Source organism: Lissotriton vulgaris, chromosome 12 (assembly GCF_964263255.1).
Source record: "Lissotriton vulgaris chromosome 12, aLisVul1.2, whole genome shotgun sequence".
NCBI classification, from domain to species: Eukaryota; Metazoa; Chordata; class Amphibia; order Caudata; family Salamandridae; genus Lissotriton; species Lissotriton vulgaris.
In genome coordinates this window covers 724,638,470-724,661,081 of record NC_141700.1, presented here as the reverse complement: position 1 = coordinate 724,661,081, position 22,612 = coordinate 724,638,470, and the positions used below count along the sequence as shown (strand labels likewise).

Genomic DNA, 22,612 nt, shown 5'->3' with positions numbered 1-22,612 from the left:
AATCAAGAGATCTGGGTTAAATCCGTTGTTCTTTTGCTCACCATGCCACCCCAGTTTAGACCCAGCCATATGCAAATCAGTCCTGACCCTGTGCCTCATGGGAACAGTCCAGACCGAACTGCCAAGCCAGGTCCTCCCTGGTCCTGAAACAAGCATCCTGGTACTGGTTTCTGGATATTACCCTTCATCAGCCAGGCTAGCTTGATTCCAGTGGCACAGTGAGCAAGGGACCCACGTCTGGGCATACCCTTCCCACTTAGGGTGAAAATTGCTACGCAAACAGATGATGGACTGAATGCTAAATAAATCATACATTCACCCCCAGTCGAGATCTGGGTTAAATCCTTCGTTCTTTTGCTCACCATTCCACCCCAGTTTAGACCCAGCCATATGCAAATCAGTCCTGACCCTGTGCCTCATGGGAACAGTCCAGACCGAACTGCCAAGCCAGGTCCTCCCTGGTCCTGAAACAAGCATCCTGGTACTGGTTTCTGGATATTACCCTTCATCAGCCAGGCTAGCTTGATTCCAGTGGCACAGTGAGCAAGGGACCCACGTCTGGGCATACCCTTCCCACTTAGGGTGAAAATTGCTACACAAACAGATGATGGACTGAATGCTAAATAAATCATACATTCACCCCCAGTCGAGATCTGGGTTAAATCCTTCGTTCTTTTGCTCACCATTCCAACCCAGTTTAGACCCGGACATATGCAAATTAGTCTTGACCCTGTTCCTCATGGGAACAGTCCAGACCGTACTGCCAAGCCAGGTCCTTCCTGGACCAGAAGCAAGCATCCTGGGACCGGTTTATGGGTATTACCCTTCATCAGCCAGGCTAGCTTGATTCCAGTGGCACAGCGAGCAAGGGACCCACGTCTGGGCATACCCATCCCACTTCGGGTGAAAAGTGCTACGCAAACAAATGATGGACGGAATGCTGAATAAATCATACATTCACTCCCAGGCGAGATCTGGGTTAAATCCATCGTTCTTTTGCTCACCATGCCACCAACCCCTGTAACAAGCATTGGCAAAGCAAAAAGGTTTCATCTATGCGAGACATATTGATGTTGTCAATGTTTTTTTAAACATGTTCCACGCCAGTGCGGGCTGCTGTGTAACATGACTTAAAGTTAACGGAAAAAGTGCTATGATGCGGTCAACGCAAGCCGCACCCTAACGCTTTGTTTTTATTTACCATAAGTTATGTTGCACATCAGCTCGCGCTGCTGTGTTCCATCTTTAAAAACATTATCAAACCCCAATAGCTCCTGCAGAACTATTTGGTTTTGTTAAAGTTTTTTTTTACAGATCTTGCACAGCAGCACTGATGTTGTGCAGCATGGCATATAGTAAACTAAAAAAAGTGCTGTGACAACCAACTCTAGCCATGCATAGCACTTTGTTTTTAGTTGCTTTGAGCCAAGTTGCACAGCTGATGGCGCAGCTCTGCAACATCTTCAAAAAAACATTGACAACGCCAGTAAAATTTGCTTAGGGGAAAACTGTTGGTTTTGCCACTGCTTGTTTAGATGAATATTTTAGACTAGCATTGCAAAAGGAAACAATAATATACTGTCACACAATGTTTATAACTACCAGGCCACTGAGATCAGTGGTATTTTGTTCTGCCGTTGCTATTACGGCAAGGGTTATTTAGAAGGATGTGGCAATCTGATTTTAGTGGGAAAACAGTAACTAATTTACCTTACATTTTTCCATTTCCATGAATTTAGAGTGAGCAATACTACTATTAGTAATGTGGTTTTACTGTATATGATCACATCATGCAACAAAAAGTACTTTTCATTGCCATCAGTAAGGCACGGTAACTGCAGGGAGCAAAATGAGCAAAATTAATCTGTAACCCTGTTACTAGATGTGCAGACTTTATATCAGAATAGAAAACCCATGGTAACACAATTACTACTGTAGGTTATTGCCTCCTGTTAAGCATGACAGCCAACTAAGCCTGGAATACCCTCATTAATGGTTTAGGAGTTAGCACAGATTCAGCCTATAATGGGCATTATCGGCCAAATCAGGATAGCAATTTTCCTCAGGGTTCTTTGAAACACACCTCTTGTGTTGCTGGAGTCTTCAGAGTCCGGAGGAGCTTGGGAGCAGCAGACTGGTCAGTTGCGTTGAGGTGCCTGTGAATACAGGAGAGTGACTCCTTCACCCCAAGGGAGATTCTTCAGTTGTCCTTACTGCAAGGGTACAGACAAAACTTTGGACGGAGAGGGAGACGAAGTCGGGCCCAGTCGAAGTCCAGCAAAGTCCAGAGTGTCCAGACGGTTGAAGGTCAGTGGTTTCTTCTTGTAGAATCTTGTCCACGTAAAATCTAAACAGCTACAGTCAGGTAACCCCTTTTGTACCCACAGGAGAGGGTTGGACAGATTCAGGGGACCGTCCTAGGGGAGGGTCAGGACAGGGGGGAGGTTACTCCCATGTCTTTTGTCCAGTTTCACGCCAGCGCAGGAGCCAACGGCTCCCAGAACTGGTTTGAGCCAGACTATGCACAGGGAAACCAAATGTGCCCCAGGTGTAGACTTTCAGGCACTCTTAGATTGCACCCACCCAGCCCCAATGCACTAAATCCTGTCTGGGAGGTGGTCACACCTCCCTCTGACAGGATGCCTATTGTGCTGCCTTCCTCTGCTTGAGCTTGGCTCAGCAGCAGGAGGGTAGAAATGTGTCTCTGGTCATCAGCATACATTTTGTGCTGACTGGGTCAAGAAGGCTGGGACCGGATAGACCAGTGACCCCACGAATCTCGCTTCAGAAAGGTGGAATCATACCTCCCACACCGGTTACCGGTGTTTAGGTATGTGATTCCAAGGTGTTTGATACAAAACACAACATGTTTTGTTTTAGCCATTTTCGAGATAGCATTTACTGCGATATTATAATGTACTTCTACCTATATGTCTGGCTGAGTCACAGACAACCCAAGAGAATGGTCTCCGAAGGCTGCAGAGGGGCTCTGCTTATGCAGGGGCACCCTCTCACATAAAACCCAGCACCCTTCCCTCTAGGATTGTTACGGCATGCTATAGGGGTGACTTATAACTTTTAAGTGTAATGACCTATAGATATAGTGAACCTATATCTAAAGTAAGTGGTGCTTGCACCAGCTTACACAGGTTGCAGTAGCACACCTGTAGTTCCTTTTGGATGGCCTCTCATGGGTGGCATAATACGTGCTTCAGCCCATGGGAGGGCTCTGGGTACATGGGTACCACATACTAGGGACTTATAAGGGTACCCCAGTATCCAATCTTGAGTGTACCAAAGTACATGGCATAACATTTTAGGGAGAAAGCAGATAGGTTGGGGTCCTGATTAGCAAGATCCCAGTCAAACTAGTCAAAACCAGCATAACACCAGGCGAAAAGTGGGGGTAATCATGTAGTCAGATCCTACCTTCCTACAACAACCATTCCTGAACTGTTAATATCGAAAAATGAACTGCCTCTATCTGAAAGGGAAGGATGGGGCTCCTGTATGGTCATAACTAAGGTAGAGTCAAATTAGGAGTATGCCGGGTATCAGAAAGAAATGTAAATGTGTGCCATTGGTTATTTAGTCTGTACGGATCAGGAACCTATATATTGTTTTAAGTCATTGAGACATTTGAGGCTTAATGGTGACAAATATGTATTCTTCTTGACAGAAAATGTGTTACCAGATGAGTTGTTAAGTGTGTCATTTTCATGAAACATTAAAAAGTTAGTTTCATAGAATCTGATTGCGTATTATTATTGTAAAGAGAATTTTTTTATCATTGATTTTATCTCAACATTAAATTGTTTGGCAGCAACCGTTCACTGTGAAGGATGCATTTTTCAAATAAAACTGAAGTAAAAAAGCGAAATGGGTAGGCCAGCGCTGACCGCGTCATGGCACTTTTTTTCTATACTTTCAGCCTTACTGCACAGCAACATGGCTAAACGAGCATTTGCAATGTAATCAGTCTTGCCTTTGGGGCCTTACAAGTATTTAGCCATGCAGCACATTATCCTGAGTGCTGCAACATCTACTGTTTGGAAAACAAAATTCAGACATGCCCCTTTGTTCATGGGGCAACAGGTCTCTCCTGTGAGTAAAAAGTGTAACCAGTCCTTCAACATTGCTGCATTATTGGCAGATGTCCAACAAACTCAGACAAAAACGACACATGGGGGGTATGTTTACCTGCTGGGGCACCAGGGTCCGAGTCTGACATGAGCGACATACAATGAGGAGGTTTTCCTGTGCACACAAAGCCTGGTACTCTACTGGGCCATTGCGAGCCATTGCTTGACAATCTGAAGTAACAAGGTAGTTCTGCTAAGCTCCGGGCTGCGAGCACAACAACATTCAATAAAATATCGGCCAACGAAGGGCAGGGCCACCTTTCCTCTTTGCCCTGTTGGTGCAGTCACTCAGAGCCGAGACAAGCAACGTGCAGGAAGTGGTGATGGAAGGTCACCCCAATGAGGAGATGAAAATGAATATGCATGGCGCGTGCCTAAGCTCCGGGCTGCGAGCAAAACAACATTAATAAAAAGCAGCCAACGACAGGAGGGGCTGCCTTTTCTCTCTGCCCTCTCGGTGCCACTACTCAGAGCTGAGGCAGGCAACGTACAAGAAGTAGTGGTGGGAGGAGGGAGGGCACTCCAACGGGAGAGATGAAAATGAATTGGTGGGCGTGACTCGCGCAGAAGAAAGGAAACGCAGCCATCAGCTGAGTTCCAGCTGACGCAAGCAAAAAAGAGTGCTTCACAAAATGTAATAAAACATAAAGAGTAAGAGCACATGTAACAGGGGCAGTCCTCATGGGAAGATACAACAGTAGAAAAGGAGGGACTACTAAGGAAACTAACTAACGAAAAACAGGCATTTACAAAGAACAGTCAAAGGAGTCAATTAAAAAGATGGGCAGTGCTTAAAGCCCATATTCCAGATACAGCATGTCTCGAAGAGACAGCGCATGCGCTGCCTAGGCGAGACTTAAAAACATTTATACGGTCAATGGCTCTTGCATAAGCTAGATCTTTTTGCTTTGCCAATACTTGCTTTTTAAAAATGGATGCACCACACTGCAGGAAAGACATCTGCTAGGGCAGGTTCTGGTAGCACATCTGAAATAAATAGTGTGTTGTGACACTCTTATGTGCTTACCAACAGTGTCACTTCCATTTCACAATAGCATCTGAGTGAATATATATTGCTTAAATTGCAATGCCCTGGTGCAACAGGATGTACTCTTACCCATCTCATTGTTGGGTCTTTCAATGCCTTCAGAAGGATTAAGAACAGTGTAGTAGATATGATCCTGGGGTTATACACAGACCAATACAGCAGATGCATTGGCCAGCAGGTAGTCAACTAGGTGCCTACAACGTATCATTACATGGTTCTTACATTTGTACAGCACACTTTAAGCCCAAGGGATTTCTTGGCGTCACATACCAGATGACTCTTGCAATAAACAATGAAGTAAAATAACACACTCTCTGGACTTAATAGACCCACTGTGTTTATACAGTAGAGTACTGCTTTTTTTTCAAAGCTCAGCAGTTTACAAAATATCTGTACATCTGAGCAGTGTTTATACATTACCCTTCAAATGACTACATATTATAGCCAGCCTGATAACCCTGGGGTCCGTGGCCCCTCAGCATGGATGAACCCCACACTTTGCACCAGCCAAACACCACCCACCATAAGCCCCAGACAGCAGCTCCCGTTCAGGCCTATTTCGATGTATTTGTCTTCCTTACTTTTTAGTCACACAGAATCTGCAACTCTGAGGAAGGCTGTTATGGTGGTAGGCAAAGCAGTGTGTCAGATGGAAGGATGAGCAGGGTGCCTGTACCTTTAACAGGACAACACCAGCGCTTCGGCAAAAATGTGGCTACTTTTAATAACACTAAGACATTACCACTGCTTACTTTATATAGGACAGTGCCTACACTTTTACGCAGGATTGTGAATTGGGACACTGCCTGCACTATTGAGCAGAGTTGTGAATCTGGACAGTGTCTGCACTTTTGAGCAGCATCATGAGTCTGAAAGTGCCAGCACTTTGGAGCAAGGGAGTTAATTTGATTTTTCCAGAGCTTCTTTGCAGGGTGAGTATACTTAACAGGATATTACAGCACTTGAGACTCTGGTGTCAAAAATTTTAGGCGAACAAGTATGCTTGTGAGCAGGATTATGAATCTGGCAGGGCCAGCAGTACTGAGAAGGTCTGTTTATTTTACACTGCCAGCACATAGGTCTTAGTGTTAGGTTTTTTTTCTCCAAACTTCCACCCATATTGCACAGGAGCCTTGCTGCTGTACAACATGGATACAAAACATTGAAAAAGCCAAAAGCTCTCGTAGGTAAGAGTTTGTGACTTTACCAATGCTTATTTATGCACTTCAACTGCTAGGTTTTAAGGGGATCTGTAGAACACTCAACAAACAGTTCCTGGCCTCTGTAAAGCCTCTAGCACAGGACACAGTCATTAGTGAAATCGACTGACGGCATGGGGCCTCTAAACGGTCCCTATGGTGGGGTGGCACATTCCTGCCACATGACTGACTCTTCTCCAACACTACTGGCTTTTTAGCAGCACTTATTCTGTACCAATTTGTTGACAGTCAGAGTGCAGTTTATGGTTTATATCAATGACTTCGTGTCTCAGATAATACAGTGCTTAGAAGGTTGGTCGATCCTGTATGAGGAGCTTTAGGGGAAAAAAGGGTGTTTTCCCCCAGGTTGTAAATAAATAGCAGTGCTCACACACCTGGTATTTATGGTACTTGAAATGCTGTATTCTATCAAATATTAAAGGCTACAGAAATGTGCAGCAAGATTATTTGAACGCATACCTTTTGACAGGCAGAGGGCTCTGGGCTATTTGTGCACCAGAAAAGCAAGAGAAAACCTGCGAAAATAGGAGTACTTCAGGTGTTTCTGTACACTATGTACTTCTGCAGTTCTGACACACCATCACAACTGACAAAGACAAGTAAAATTATTTGGGCTGTACCTTCAGTCTGTATGTCAGTCGGGTTTGCTTGCTTGCTGAGTAAAGCTCACCCCCAACTTTTACACCCCACATTTTGCAAAAGTCACCACCCTGCACTGCCTTTAACCCCTTCCATGCGGCCGTGATTCCCCTGGTGTGCTGTAAACAACACGAACAGGGGCGGGCCGTGACGAACCCCAGCCGTCATCAGCACACGAGCACCGTAGTGCATGACGGCTGGGGTTCGTCATCAGCATGGAAGGGGTTAAACGTTTTAGCAGGTTTTGTCTTCAAGGAGCTGGAGAGGGGAGCAGGATTTCTTGTTATTTGGCCTCCAGGGGGCTCTGCATAAAAGGAAGACTGCTGATCAAGGGGCATTTCTCAAATATGTGACCAGCGGAATAAACAGAAGTCTTTGCAGTAGGTGCATTAAAAACCTTAGTTGTTTCCCCAGTATTCTTTCATGCTGCTTGCTGCATAAACACAGATCAATGTAGAGCAGTGCTTTGCAGGGCCCGGTTAGGGGGTGATGGAGCAAGGATTCGCACGAGAAGCGACTTGCTTGAATTCATGAACCTCGAATAACCCTAACTATGTAATCAACATGTTTGTCTTACTAATTCGCCCTTTTTCATCATTATTGGGTATCCGAGTGAAGCTTGCTTATGTGTTCTCTAATCCTAATACGCTTGCCTTTAAAATGGCCGCTGCTACGTGGGAATTTCTACTGCGCATGCATCTGTCATACCCCCGTGACATGACGTACTCGCAGCTTTGGAGGGAAATCTGTCGCATCTGCGCATTAGTGTTAATATGGCTGCTCTGTGTTCTCACATGCGAGAGGCTTGCACTGCTGCTTTTGCTAAGCTTTTTGTTCTGCCTAATCCTAATGCTACAGTCTATTATAAAATAATGGGTATAGTGTAGAAATTCATGGTATACAGTGTATTAATTTATTCCGTGTTCTAAAACTGTTTCTTTTCCATTTCATGTTACACTTTGAAACTTGTCCTGTCTGGTAACGCTGTACTCCATCTTTGTTGAAACTGAGGCTGCGCGAGATTCTCTAGTCTCAGGAACAAGTGACCTTTGGACTATAGCCAAGGAGCTGACTGACTGAGAAGATGCTCCTGGAATCCTTCCCAGATGAACTCAAAAGTTTACAATGTATTTGTCAATAGAACATCCAATGTTATATGAGATGAAGACTTCATTTGAACCTGAAATTGGTGGGCGTGAACATAAATTTGAATAGGAGACGGCAAAATTCTAAGTATTAGATGGTGTGATGACCCGTCCTCCTACTTTGTCCAAACAAAATTGGAGATCCTTACACTTGCAACATGTGGGGGGTGGTACACTGACCTGGAAAACAGTATAACTAGCGTAGGTTAAGGTAGAAAAAGTGTCCGATTTGTCCGAATAGCTGACCTGTCACTGACCCAACGCACTCAATAGGTGATAAAGAGCAGAGGGCTGCGGAGCACTCTGTCGGGAGGTTCGTTGACCCATTCGGGGTTCTGGAAAGTTGAAGTGCTGGCGAAGCACTTTGCTGGTGAAAGCTGTAACCCAATTGGGGTTTTGGCTGATTCCTTGCAGAGAGGGAGTAGCGCAGGCGTTGCAACCGAAACTGCGGGTGCTGGTCTTAACCTTAGGTGGTCCGGTCCTGATCCAAATTCTGGGGTTATCCTGACCTGATTTTCTGATCTGCACCTGCTGGCATACTGGCCCTGAAATCTCTGGGGTTCTTCTGTCCTTTTCAACTGACCCGTGGCCAGGGTTGGTCTTCACACCATTCTAGGTAAATATAAATCTGTGTGGGTAATTGTCAATATAATTTGCGTCCTTTTCTCCACCCTCCCTAAAATGCTAATGCTTTCATTGCATATGTTCCTTTTCTTACCCTCCCTTAGTAAATGATAAATTCATATTTTTCCGTTCATTAGTGTGTTCCATATTTCTTACCCATCCTTTAGTTAAATGCTAAATGTCTTTCATGGTTGCATAACTGTTCCTTTTTCTTTACCCTCCCTTTAAGGAGTTAAGCTTGATTATCTGAATTTATAGCGTGTTCCAATTTTTACCTTCCCAATAGTTATGTGCTAAAATTGAGTTTCGATATTGCATATTGTGTTCTCTTTTTCCAAACTGTCGATAATTACGTAAGCTGATGGTTTAGTATGTTCCATTTCTTTACCCTCCTTTAGACAAGTTGCAAAAGTCTGTTTCTCAAAATAGCATGTTCCTTGTTCTTACCTTCCCTTTATTTCGTGTTTGCTAAATGGTTGGCATACTATATATTTTGCATAGTTATACACTGTTTCTAATCTTGGTTATTGACAGTCTAATTGCTTTTAATTTGTGGCTTATGACTTTTGATGATGATTAGATAAAGAGTTTAAACCTTCCCCGAGTCTGTGGTTATTATGAGTGCAAATGTTATGGTATTTTGACTGTCGTATTTACATCTAACTCCCTGATCCATGTGGTCACAGGTACCAAGTGACAAGGATTGGTAAAGTCAATGGTATAGGAATTAGTGAAAATAAAATAAACTGTTAGTAGAGTGTGGGTTACCTTATTAAAGAAATGTGTAATTGAATTATCTGTCCAGGTGAGTATTGGTGAAAATATAGTAGGGTGACCTGCGCGCTTTATCAGGGGCATCGGCGGGGAATGGGCAGAGAGTGGACCCTGACATGGGAAGGGCTGCAGAGGACCCAGATGGGGGTTAGAAATGTTTGGGGAACAGGAGATATGTAGGGGTGGGGCAAGGCAGGCGTAAAGAGGGGGCTATGGGGGTTAATAACGGTGAAGGGTATTCAAAGGGGTAGGGAAAGGGGAGAGCGTGGGGGAGAAGCAGAGGTTCCAAATAGGGGTAGAGGTAGGGCGACCAGGCGCCCCGGTTTTGCCCAGACGGTCCCAGGTTTTTCAACAGTTGTCCCGGTAGTTTTCGGTTAAAGTGGCTCATATCCCGTTTTTTTGAGGGGTTAAACTGAAAACAGTGAGAGGCACTTTTTTAGGTGTTCCACAGCAGGGCTAGTAAGCAGCTGTTATGAGTAAACAATTGAATTAACAGGTATGATGCTGGGTCTAAAAATGATCTTTTATTTATTTTCTTAGTGCCGCTTCTGTGTTTCTATGGAGATGAGGGCTGTCATTCTTTGCCACTTTATTGACGTAAATGTGTAGTCCTTCCTCTATTTTTGTGAAATGTCCCGGTTTTTGGGTCCCACGAATTGGGCACCCTAAGTAGAAGGGGAATGAAGGAGACAGGGGGGCTACATGGGGTAGGGAGTGGAAGAGGGAGAGGGGTTGGGTTATAGAGTTAGTAAGAGAGGGAGCAGGGGCAGGGAACCAGGGCTCGAGGCAGCAGAGAGGGAGACGAAGGTAAAGAAGCATAGAGTGTAAAGGGATGGGGTGTGAGATCTTGAAGGGGCTACAAGAGGGAGGGGACAGGGGTGCAGTGGGGCTTGGAAGGGGGCAAGGGTACACAAAGGGCTAGAAAGGAATAGGGCTCTCTGGACTTAACAAATTGGACTGGACTCGACAAGAGGCTGGAAGGGGAGGGGACCCAATGAGGACTGGGCTGGGTGGTGCAATATAATGTACCAGTGGCAATTTTACAGGGCAGCTGAAGTAATAAATATCTCACTTGCACCAGACACCTTCTTTTCATTGGAGACGTGTGGGAGCCACTGGGAAGGGAATCCAGACGGGTTTGGAAGTTGGACAAGAGTTGAGGGAGGGGGGGGGGAGAAGGAAGGGGGGGGGGGGAGAAGGAAGGGGGGGGAGAAGGAAGGGGGAGGGGGGGAGCTCTTCATTGCAGACGAGACGGAAATAAACAGAACAAGACAACAGTTCTGGGACCTGGGTAAGAAAAGTGGGTAGCGAGAAAGAAAGAGCGGGCGAGGCTTTAATAGAAGACAGGGTTACGTGGAGGGGAACTGAGGCGTGGGGAAGATGTGTGCACCTACAGACATGGGGTGCGCAAAGGGGAGGGGAGCTCTTTCGAACGGGAAAGAATGATATGTGTGTACGTTTATTTGGATTTCTTCTCGGATTCCCAGCGCCCTGTACCGATGAGTGAATCAGGAAAGTGGAATATTTTAGAAAGTTCAACGCATAGTCATGTTGCAGTTCTGGGATTTAAAAGTCACGGATCGAGACATCTGAACAGCTGGCTCGTTGGTCTAGGGGTATGATTCTCGCTTCGGGTGCGAGAGGTCCCGGGTTCAAATCCCGGACGAGCCCATACGTTTTTAGATATTTCTGGAATGCCTTATATCAGAGTGATTTTTAAACAGTTGTTATTGTGTCATTACAACGCAACATCTGCACTTTTATTGCAAAGTACAGTTTCACGTTACTTTTGTTATTTAATACTAGACCACGAGGTGGTGATTTGGTTGGCATGGGAACATTTCAAAGCCAAAACCGCAAAAAGCTTTTTCACCCTGTTGCAACATGACTTACAATACTTGTTATTTCGAGTACGTCATATCTTTTTTGATGCGGGCATATTAAATAATATTTGATAAACTAATTTTAATTGAACGTTTCTCGTATCCTTGTACTTCTTTCGACTGGAAAAAAGCACATCTGTGAATGGCATGTATGTGGGGTGAATGTATGTTTTTTGGGACATCTATTACAATTTTCGGAAATGGTTAAAACCGTCTTTACTTTCAACAACAGAAGCAGGGGTGAGAGGAAAGCCAACAAAGCCACAACACACGCTGGCATGGGGGAGGGGACCTGGGAATGCAGATGGAAAAGGAACAGTGCTACAACGTGGCGAGAAGGAAACGTAAGGGGAAATTATGACGCAGGGAAACATTGCATTTTTCATTGTTTCTGTTTATTTAAAACGTACATAAAAAGTCAGACTGCTCCAGGTGAGGCTCGAACTCACAACCTCGGCATTTCTCACGGCAAGTACTGCTGTATAAGTACCGCGCGCTAACCGATTGCGCCACTGGAGCTGGCTGAAGACAAGATAATACTGAGTGTACGTATCCAAAGTCAAAGCAGTAGTAGGTACTCATAATACATTGCATTAACTGCTTTCGCTATTACTTCTAAGAGAACACACAGCCAGATTCATCATTGTAAAATCGGCTCGCAAAGGGCCAGATTCTGAGAATCTGGCCCTTTGCGAGCGCAATTTTTGCATTTGGGATTCATCACCCCAAATGCAAAAATCGCAAATTGCGAAATCGCTAAATTGCGAGGAATTGCATTTAAGGAATCTCTATTTGAGATTCCTTAAATGCACTTCATGAACCATTTTTGAATTGCGAAATCGCTATTTTCGGCCGCTATTTACTGCGAAGTCTGACTTTGTGGTAAATAGCGAAAACTTAGAAAAATGCACTTTAGTGCATTTTTCTAAGTTGTATGTTACACACACACATGTCCTTTGGACATGTGTGTGCGCAACATCAGTATACATTTACATTTCAGGGGTGCTACAGGGTGTCCTTTGGACACCCCTGGCACCCTTGAAATCGCATCCTTACTTGCGATCAGCAAATTTGCTAATCGCAAATAAGGAAGCTGTAGAAATCGCAAATAATATTGCGATTTCTACATGAATCCCGTTTTGCGAGTCATTAATAGCGATTCCTTAATAATCGCTATTAAGGACTCGCAAATCGGGACATTGATGAATCTGGCTGTAAATTAGCAATATTCCTTAACCAATAAGAGGTAGGATTTTCCAGGTTCTAAAACCCCTGGCTTGGCATAGGGACAACAGCTTTGGAAATGACACCACAAGCCTTGTAGCATCACATGAAATTACATTAGAGGCCCTGGGACTTGGAGGCGTCTCCATGCTAGAACTAGGGGACTCTTCATGTGGAGACTCCATACCAATCCTGCAAGGTCTCGTCATGAGCCATAGAAGCCTAACCCATGCAATCACTTCACGAGCCATTGGAAGGCTGACCCGCAAGATCTCTTCATGAGCCATGGAAGGGTCACCAGCGAGGTCTCCTCATGAGTCATGGAAGGGTCACTTGAGAGGTCTCATTGGAAGGCTGACCTGATCTCTTTCTTGATCAGTCATGGAAGGACAACTCAGAGGTCTCTTCATGAGTCATTGGAAGGCTCATCAACGAGGTCTCTTCATCAGACCTTGGAAGGCTGACCTGCGAGATCTCTTTCTTGATCAGTCATGGAAGGACCACTCAGAGGTCTCTTCATGAGTCATTGGAAGACTGACCCGCGAGATCTCTTCATGAGTCATTGGAAGGCTCATCAACAAGGTCTCTTAATCAGTCATTGGAAGGCTGACCCGCGAGATCTCTTCACGAGTCATTGGAAGGCTCATCAACAAGGTCTCTTCATCAGTCATTGGAAGGCTGACCAGCGAGATCTCTTCATCAGCTATGGAAGGGTCACCCGCGAGGTCTCCTCATGAGTCATGGAAGGGTCACTTGATAGGTCTCATTGGAAGGCTGACCTGCGAGATCTCTTTCTTGATCAGTCATGGAAGGACCCCTCAGAGGTCTCTTCATCAGTCATTGGAAGGCTGATCCGCGAGATCTCTTCATGAGTCATTGGAAGGCTGACCTGCGAGATCTCTTCATGAGTCATTGGAAGGCTGACCCGTGAGATCTCTTTTTGAACCCTGGAAGAGTCACTGTGTGGTGTCTTTATGAGTCAATGGAAGGCTCACCTGCAAGGTGTATTTATGAGTCAATGGAAGGCTCACCTGCAAGGTATCTTCACGAGTCAATGGAAGGGTCACCCCTGAGGTGTCTTATCGGGGCATTGATTGTCTCACCTGTGAGGTCTCTTCATTCGCTGTTGGAAGGCTGACATGCTATTCATGAGGGATTACTACCTGCTGTTCCTCTCCTTAAGTCGTTAAAAGACTCCACATACTAATCTGGGAACAGCTTAACTTGTGGTGAATCCATCCTATTCCTGGGATCTCTTTCATGAGCCACCAACTGCCTCTTTATCACTCTTTGCGAAGTTAATTCTTGTCTTATTCCGTAGGGATCTCATAATCTGTTCATAAATGGTGGAGGTTTGAGATGATGCTTTAATGTTTCTGGGGCATTGCTCAATGATACACAGGGTGTCTAGTGTAGTGTTGCCAGTGCATCGCAGAATGAGTTTTCAGGGCTCTTGCACTGGTTCCATGACCCCAGTCCATTTTCTGACCATAACCGTAGCAAGAAACCCATGTAAGCTAACCCTGCTCCCATTGCTAGCTGGTACTTTAAACTCCAAACTTGACTAAAGCCTAACAGTAACCCCCTAGTACTAAGATCCGCCGCAAACCTCAAGCCTTTCGCCTAGATCTCACCATTAACTTTATTTTGAAGGAATACAGATTAACGAGAACATGGTCTGCTTGCTTCTTCAAGATAAAGATCTTTTTGTACAGTGGGAATTTGGCTCTATCTGGTCTCTTTTGTTAAATATTAAACACTTCCCAGATATTCGCTGGATACAGATAACTATCTGCTGCTGACATATGGATATGTCTAGGAAGATATATTTAAAATTGCTATTCAGGAATTTGCTGCATGTTTCATAGGACGACTATCAACAGCGAAGCACTTATAACTCAAATAGTAGCAGCATTGTCAAATGCAGCATTCACTCTGTGAATTTCCGAAAGATTCATTTAGTTTTGAAGTCATTTGGGAGATCTTGTCTAACAGTCAAGCATCAAACATCAGAACCGGGGAAACCAAGGTATGAATCCGGAATTCTTCACTTGATCCAGCATTTCGAATTCACTGCATCTCTGTGGATCTGCAAACAATTCAGGATTACGTATAGAAGTTTACCTGTAAGCAATGCCACACGAATCCAACCTCTCAAAGTAACTTTCTCTTGTCTGAAAGGGGGTCTTCATGTACCCTCACCATGACCTCCATTGGTCCCAAACTGTCGACGATTTGGGCAGGATCTTACCATAAAATATCTGCTATAATCCAGCTGTTAAATGAGAGGCTGATACAGATAGATACAGTCCTGCCTCAATATGGTATAAAATATATTGAGTGGCCTCTGATATTCCCCCTCATTCATGGAATCACATCTTAACCATATGTTTTTAATACCCCCTCAAAATTCCTCTTTTTGTGGTACTGGAGTTCTATCTTGCTTCTAGTGTACAAGATCCCCTTTCTTAAACCAGTAGTTGCCCTGGCTTGCCGCTGGTGTCAGGGCCTTTTGTTATTATAGTATTTAGGTTGTGGCTTGCTACCATTAGGCAGATGCACTGTTAATGGCAGTGGAGTTCTGGTTGCTGTCAGTGTAGGGGGTCCTTGTAAGCTCTCGCCTACCAGGCAGCACAAACTGCCTTTTTGCAAAAAAAAGACTTGTCTGCTTACAGTGGTTGGCTTGGTACCCATTGCTTACCGTTGTTTGGCTTTATTGTAACTTTCATTTACTTGCCTGTTATTCATAAGTTAGTGTGGGCTTTCTTTCCTTTTCATATGTTTACTTCTTTCCAGAGCATGGCCTCCAGTACTTGTGCAACTGCACTATTTTCTTTTCGTCACTACATTTCTTTTAGCTAAATAGTTCATGGCAGTGCATGTTTTTTCCAGCTGTCTCCCTGATGTACTTTTCTTCCCTTCTCTGCCATGCTTTGTGTTTCTCTCTCACGCCCATGGGATCCTCCTTTACCCTCTCCATCTTGTGTTCACACTCATGTGTTTCTCTTCCCTTGCATTGTTTCTTTCCCGCCAGGGTGCTTCTCCTCCTAGGTAGCCTGTGTCATTTTGTAGGCGTGAAAATACCTATATAATGTGGGTGATTTTTTTCATGTTTAGTTACTGATGCGAGTTGGATTAGTAACTAAGAAGAGAGAAACCGGGTAAAAGTATTTGTGTTTTTTTTAAAAAACAGGCGGGTAAAGCAGCAGGGTGGTGTAGACAACACGAGTGATTGGGGGCAGAAGCAACGCAGAGGACGCGGGTGGTGAGAGGGGAAGCCACAGGCGAGAGACCCACATACCCCATGTAGCAGGTGAACAGGCAATGCAAGGAATGCGGTGGTGGGGGAGGAGAAGCAACTAGCGAGAGTTGGTGGTATGGGTGCAGAAAAGCATCACAGAAGCAGGGGTGGGGAGAAGGAACAAGAGTGAGAACAATGCAGAATGGGCAGGGGAGAAGCAAATGGATGAGAAAGCGATAAAGGAAAATACACAAGTCCAAGCGCAACATGGCTGGCCATGCAGGAGCACATGGATGGCAGAGAACAATACAGAGCGTAAAAGCAGGGTATCATACGAGGGAGACAGCTGGAAAAAACATGCACTCTAATGGAGTGCTTAACCGAAAAGAAAATGATAGTGTTTGAAAAGCAAGCTGTGGGCATAGAAGCCAGCCATTCAAAATTGTAAAGAGAAGATAGACAAGCAGGGACATGAATAAGAAGCAGGCACGCGAGAGTAACAAGAAAGCCAACCAATCTTAAGCAATGTGCAGGGTCTAAGCCCCTACATGTTTTTAGTAAGACCACAATATGTCTTTTTCAATTAATACAGCTGTGCGATTGAGTAGGCGTGACCTAAAAATCATAAATAACCAATCACAAAGCCAATAGGTCTAGCCTTGGCAAACAGACGCGATAGCTATTTTAAAAAATATATTTTATTGCAAGTACATGGTATAATATTAAAAAAAGAAGAAACGATGCCGCTGCTTAAACTTGGTAGCCATATGTCTGCAATAGCATTTTTAACGTAGAAATAAATACACGTTGCATATAATTCAAACAATTATGCACAGCTGCTTCAAGCATAATATGTATTACAACAGGCAATGCATGTGCTGTATACTAGGTGAGACCTAAAAAATAATGATAGGGTGTCATGCTGGTCTTTCTTGAGGAGGTAGGACCTCTGTTTATTCTGTAGGTGTTTTTATGTACAGTTTTGGTTTATTTTTCTGAATCAGCGAGACTCCACTGTTATTTCTAGGCTCTCCTATTACCTGTCATTAGCCAGTAAGAATGAAGAAATTAGTGCACATGGGGATCTGTCAGGAACCCAAAATAATATGACTATAAAATAATGTTAAAAAACACTTAACTCTTACCATTATCACCCTACAATTCAACTACATACTTGTGTGAGTGGTTATAAATACGGAAGTTTGAGCATCAGCTTTCAACTGGCTCGTTGGTCTAGGGGTATGATTCTCGCTTTGGGTGCGAGAGGTCCCGGGTTCAAATCCCGGACGAGCCCTCTTTTTGGGGAAGGGGCCAGTGTGTTTACAAATTCTAAATTATCTGCTACTATTTCTAAATGTATCAAGAAAATTTGAAGCACCCATTTTTTGTCTGTCTTCGTTTTACATAAATACGGGTGGTCGGATTGTCATACTTCCGAGTTCACAAACTGGAAGAATGACAGCTATGTGACAATATTCATACTAAGCTTTGTTCCTGACTTGTGGGTGAATAAAAACAGTGCTATGGTCTGGGATATTTTTGTATTCTTAGGGAGGGCTTTTGCTTTGGTTTTACCTTGGACGAAAAAAATGTCAGAAGCTGAGCTACAGTGATGATGCGATTGCGTGGGAGAGGGAGGGGTAAATATGGCAGAAGCGGAAAGGAGGAGGGAGAGAGCTTTTGTAAAGGATCACGGGTAATGTAGTTTTCGCATATAAAAGTCACATTTTCTCGTACAGTTGATATAGACCTGTAATACCAAGCACTGACAATTTAAATCGCTTTCTTCCTGTATAGTCACCGCTTTCCCCCTCAGACTTAAGTAAGAAATAATTATTAAAATAGGCCCTCTACTCCCTTGTAGCTGAAGGGGGATGGGGGGAGAGAGAGTTTTACCATGGACGAAAAACAATGGCAGAAGCTGAGCTACAGAGACAATGCGATTGCATTGAGAGAGAGAGAGAGCTAAGTGGGGCGCATGGATACGTTGTTTTACAAGAGGCACAGGAAAGAGAAAGAGTTAAGCGGCACATGAAACGCTCCATGTAATGCTCAGAATTCAGGAAATTACAAGGGTGGGTGATGTAAAACTGGTACTTCAGACCTAACTGTCCGGATGGATGCCCTGGAAAGAGTGCAACTTTCTGCAGGTACACATACATTCCTCCTTAACCTGAAGCAACCTTAGTTCCTCCACTGAGGCAGAGGAGCGCAGCCCCACTGATCAAATGAAAAATAAAAGGATAATAACGCATTTTATTTTTCTGTATTGAGGGAGGTTTACGGGGCAGGGCTGTCATCACAGCCAGCTGGGCAGGAGTGGTTGGAACACTTAAGTGTGCATGATGTTTTGGTTGTCCGTCTTGGGCCGGCCAAACAGTCATGCAAAGTTTGAATGTTCTCCCTGGCTGTATTGTACAGCCCGGGTGGAGAACATGCACAGGTTCATTGTCCCCGGCGCCCGAGTGTCGAATCACAGCACTCAGATCAATCATGACACTGCTGTCATGGTGATAGCAGCGTGGTGATTGGCTTAGGGGATTGTTGGACTTCGCCCTCTGTTGGACTTGACCCTTTTTGCAGGTTCATCCCTGAACTTTTTGCCTTCCTCCTCTATTTTTTCTGACCTGTTGTTGGCTGTTTTATGACGCTGGGCACTTTACCACTGCTGATCAGTGCTAAAGTGCATGTGCACTCCCTATGGTAAAACTGATGTATGGATTAATGATTCCATGATTGGCTGGTTTGGTTTACTTGTCAGACCCTAGTACAGTGCACTGCGTGTGCCCAGGGCTTGTAAACCAAATGCTGCTGGTGGGCTAGCAGCACTGGTTGTGCCGCCCACAGAAGCAGCCTGTAAAAGTTTGTCTCAGGTCTGCCATTGCAGAGCCTGTGTGCAAGCCTGGTACTGCCACGTTGACTGGACACGTGCACCCACTTGCCAGTCCCCAGACCTTCCCTTTCCTTCATATCAGACAACCCTGTGGTAGGCCCAAGGGCAGGGTGCATTCTAAGTATAAGATAGGACATGCCCTGATGTGTATGGCATGTCCTAATAGTGAATTACAGTCATTTTCGTTTTTCACTACTGCAAGGCTACCTATTCCCCATAGGCCAGAATGGGCAGTTTGATTATTACATCTTATCATCTTAACTGACTCAGGGAACATGGTAGAAATTCTAGTTTAGAATGCCTGGACTCAGAATAATAAAATACATATTTTAGTGAAGTTTATTTTAACATTCTGTGTTTAAAAATACAACTTTTAGAAAATAGGTATTTTATGATCTAACTATCCAAGCCTGCCTCTGCTAGGTTGTGTATTCCTTGTCTGGAGTTTGAGTGACCGGGGCTGGGGATTCCAGGAGACAGGGTGAGTCAGCCCAGTGGTGAATAGAGACATCTGCATCTAGATGGGAGGGAGGAGTTGCACCTGGGACCTGAATAGGGCTGTGCCTTCCATCCACAATGCTGGCTCCACCTCCCGTGGTGCATCTGATGTCTCTTTCCTGCACTGTGAAAGGAAAGAAGGAGTCATGTCAGTTGAGTGCTCCAGGGCTGTGCCTTCCCTCCACAATGCCGGCTCCATCTCCTGTGGGGCGTCTGATGTTTCTGTCCTGCACTGTGAAAGGAATGAAGGAGTAATGTAAACAGAGTGCTTCAGAACTGGTTTGGACTAGGCAAAGGCCCCTCTGCCTCAGAGGACAAAGGATTTTCGGGTTTAAGTATTGGGACCCTGATACCAAGAATTTAGATCACTTTTGGACAACAAGAAGAAACCTTTGCTGAGGAGAGGAACCTGAAGAAACTGAGGAGAGACTATACCTAAGCTGAAGTGCTGCTTGAGGGATTGGCCTGCAGTGGTTGCCTGAGAAAGGAGAAAGGAACTTTGTGTAGTGGACTGGGTGAGGGGCACTAGGACCCTGCACGTTCACAAGAAGGGCAGAAAGGCAACTGGACACCACTTCCGGTCAGGGAGCGGATGGGGAATCCAGCGGCGCAAGACACTGGAACGGACGTGTGTGGGGGCCGACAACAATAAAGGGATATTCAATAAACATACCTGGTCTCCTGCGTGGTTCATGCGCGGCAACAACACAACACTTTGTGTGCTTTATTCAACTTGTAAAGGATCTCCAAGGGCTTGAGAGAAGAACTTTCCTCCTGCTGAAGTCTCAGGGACAACAGACTTCAACCCCCAGCTCCCCAAGAGTTCTTTGGAAGTGCCTGCTGCTATTTTGGGCCTTCTGAGGGACTGCGTGTCGCAAGGAGCTGGAAGTGAAAACTGAAGAGGGAGAAGCGTGTCGCCGTCGCAGCCGCTGCTGTCGCATCGTGGATGTCACTGCTATAGCTGTCGCATTATACCGCATCTCAAGAAACGTCCCGCAACCCAGAAGAAGCGTGTCGCCATCGCAGCCGCTGCCGTAGCATCGCGGATGTCGCTGCTGTAGCTGTCGCATTGCACTGCTTCAAGAGAAGCGTCTTACAACGAGGAAGAAGTGTGTCGCAGCCCCTGCGTCGCATCGTGGATGTCGCCGCTGTAGCTGTCGCATTGCACCGCTTTCAAGAAAAGCACCTTGCATCCACGGAGAAGTGTGCCGCCGTAGGAGCTGCTGTCGTTGCATCACGGAACAAGGGTGTTGCCGCTGCAGTTGTCGCATCGAGCGGAAGCGTCTTGCATCGTTGGAGAAGAGTGTCGCCACCAAAGCCGCTGTCATCGTGTCATGGAACAAGGGTGTCGCCACTGCAGCTCACGCATCGAGTCAAGACTTCTCGCAACATCGGAGAAGCGTGCCTCATCAGGAAGAACTTCACGTCTTTATTTCTTTGCACCGGATCTTTTCCGCATCTCCATCTCTGCAACACTTTCGTTGTGAAAGCGTGATGCAGTTTAAGGTACATTGACTCAAAGTTTCGCATTTTAATATCTAAAGAGAACAGAGCTAATTCTACCATTAAAAGTACAGTATTGTGGATTTTTTTCGTTTGTGATCTTGTGATAAGTCGATATAAAGAATACTTATTTTTTATATAAAACCTGTGTGGTGTCCATCTGTAGTGTTGTCACTTGATTACTGTATGTGGTCACAAATGCTCTACACACTGCCTCTGAGATAAGTCTATCTGCTCGTGCCAAGCTACCAAGGAGGAGAGCAGGGGTTATTTTAGGAGTGTACCCCCTTACCCTGACCAGAGGCAAGGGTCCCTTTTTGTCACAAGAACCTACCTGTGCCAACTAGAGACTCCCAAATCTAACACCCTTTTTGCAGGGTCATCCCTGAACTTTTTGCCTTCCTGCTGTATTTCTTCTGACCTGTTGTTGGTGGTTTTATGATTCTGGGCACTTTACCACTGCTGATCAGTGCTAAAGTGCATATGCTCTCTATTGTAAATTATTGTAATGGATTAGTGACTCCATGATTGGCTTATTTGATTTACGTGTCAGACCTTAGTGCAGTGCACAATGTGTGCCCAGGGCCTATACATCAAAAGCTTGCAGCACTGGTTGTGCCACCCACAGAAGCAGCTTGTAAAGTGTGTCTCCGGCTTGCCACTACAGAACCTGTGTGCAGTCTGTGACTTTCATGTCGACTTGGCAAGTGCACCCACTTTCCAGTCCCTAAACCTTCAATTTTCTACATGTTAGTCACCCCTAAGGTAGTCACAAAGTACCCCCATGGGCAGGGTGCATTGTATGTAAAAGGTAGGACATGCCCTGATGTGTGCGGCATGTCCTGATAGTGAATTACAGCCAATTTCGTTTTTCACTATTGCAAGGCTACCTGTTCCCATAGGCCAGGATGGGTAGTTTGATCATAACATCTTATAATCCTAACTGACCCAGGGAATATGGTAGAAAAACAAATTTAGTATGCCTGAACTTAGAATGATAAAATACATCTTTTAGTGAAGTTGGTTTTAACATTCTGTGTTTGAAAATACCACTTTTACAAAGTAGGTGTTTTCTTGCCTTAACATCCAGCCTGCCTCTGCTAGGTTTGTGTATTCCATGTCTGGTTTGTGAGTGACATGGGCTGGGGTGGCACCAGGAGACAGGGTGAGTCAGCACTAGGCTGAATAGACCTATCTGCATTGGGAGTTGTGGGAGGAGTAGCACCTGGGCCTGAATAGGTCTGTGCCTGCCTTCCACAATGCTGGCTCCACCTCCTGTGGTGTGTCTGATGACCCTGGCCCACATGACAAAGGAAGAAGTTGTGCACTGGCAGAAGGCACCCAAAACTGGTTTGGACAAGGTACAGGCAATCTCTGCCTTCAGAGACAAAGGATTTGTGTGTATAAAAAGAGGGACCCAGACCCAAGAAATTTAGATCACTTCTGGGAATCAAGAGGACCCTTTGCTAAGGAGAAGAACCACGGAAGCTGAAGGAGGAAACTGCCCCTGTGCTGTGCTGTTGGAGTTGGCCTGCAGAGGTTACTTTATTGCCAAGGAAAGGAGAAAAGGAACTTTGTGTGTACTTTTAGAATCTTGAGGAAGATCTCCAAGGGCTTGAAGCTGAACTTGCCTCCTGTTCTGAAGTCTCAGGGACACAAATACTTTACCATCAGCGCTCGCTGAATTTCCTTGTTAGGAATTCTACTTGCAGAGAGGTGCCAACTGTTCTTTGGGCCCTCTGAGAAGACTACGTGTCGTTGGAAGCTGGAAGCATGAC

The 22,612-nt window shown here is 45.1% G+C and overlaps 3 non-coding genes across 3 annotated transcripts; 2 read left to right on the top strand and 1 right to left on the bottom strand.

Annotated features, from left to right (window-relative positions):
- Positions 1-11,191: 11,191 nt before the first annotated feature.
- Positions 11,192-11,263, top strand: TRNAP-CGG (transfer RNA proline (anticodon CGG)). The gene has a single exon. It is a non-coding gene; the product is annotated as a tRNA-Pro (tRNA).
- Positions 11,264-11,899: 636 nt separating this feature from the next.
- On the bottom strand, positions 11,900-11,994 carry TRNAI-UAU (transfer RNA isoleucine (anticodon UAU)). Its single transcript has 2 exons — positions 11,957-11,994; positions 11,900-11,935 (listed from the first exon to the last, which is right to left on the bottom strand). It is a non-coding gene; the product is annotated as a tRNA-Ile (tRNA).
- A 5,168-nt stretch (positions 11,995-17,162) lies between these two features.
- On the top strand, positions 17,163-17,234 carry TRNAP-UGG (transfer RNA proline (anticodon UGG)). Its single transcript has one exon. It is a non-coding gene; the product is annotated as a tRNA-Pro (tRNA).
- Positions 17,235-22,612: the final 5,378 nt, after the last annotated feature.